Source organism: Phocoena sinus, chromosome 3 (assembly GCF_008692025.1).
Source record: "Phocoena sinus isolate mPhoSin1 chromosome 3, mPhoSin1.pri, whole genome shotgun sequence".
Classification (NCBI taxonomy): Eukaryota; Metazoa; Chordata; class Mammalia; order Artiodactyla; family Phocoenidae; genus Phocoena; species Phocoena sinus.
Genome location: NC_045765.1, coordinates 128,134,743 through 128,135,284, shown reverse-complemented (window position 1 = coordinate 128,135,284; position 542 = coordinate 128,134,743). Strand labels below are relative to the sequence as shown.

The window sequence follows — 542 nt, the reverse complement described above, 5'->3', positions numbered from 1 at the left end:
TACCCCTCAGAAGCGCAATTTGGCAGTATATAAAAACTATCACTCTTTGATCCAGAAGGTTAATTTCTAGTAATCTGTTCTAAGAAAATATTCAGACAAAACAAAGGTAAAATATTTACATATAAGTTTGTTCATTACAGTATTTTTTTATAATGGCCAAATACTAAAAACAAATAAAACATCTGTCTATAGTGAGTTTTAAAAACATAGTTTGAGTGCTCACTTCGGCAGCACATATACTAAAATTGGAGTGAGAAAGAGATTAGCATGGCCCCTGTGCAAGGATGACACGCAAATTCGTGAAGCGTTCCATATTAAAAAAAAAACCAATAAACTAATGGTATGGAGAACGGTCATTAGAAGTAAAAAAAAAAAAAAGCACAGTATAAAGCTAAATAGAATTGGATTCCATTAAAGTGTGTTAAAAATTAAAAAACAAAACAAAACATAGTTTGATTACTCAGCCTTAAAAAAAAGAATGAAATAATGCCATCCGCAACTACATGGATAGACCTAGAGATTATCATACCAAGCGAAGTAAG

General features: G+C 31.0%; 1 non-coding gene across 1 annotated transcript; it reads left to right on the top strand.

The window, feature by feature from the left end:
- Positions 1 to 215: 215 nt before the first annotated feature.
- Positions 216 to 319, top strand: LOC116752374. The gene has a single exon (XR_004349458.1). It is a non-coding gene; the product is annotated as a U6 spliceosomal RNA (small nuclear RNA).
- The last annotated feature ends 223 nt before the right edge of the window (positions 320 to 542 follow it).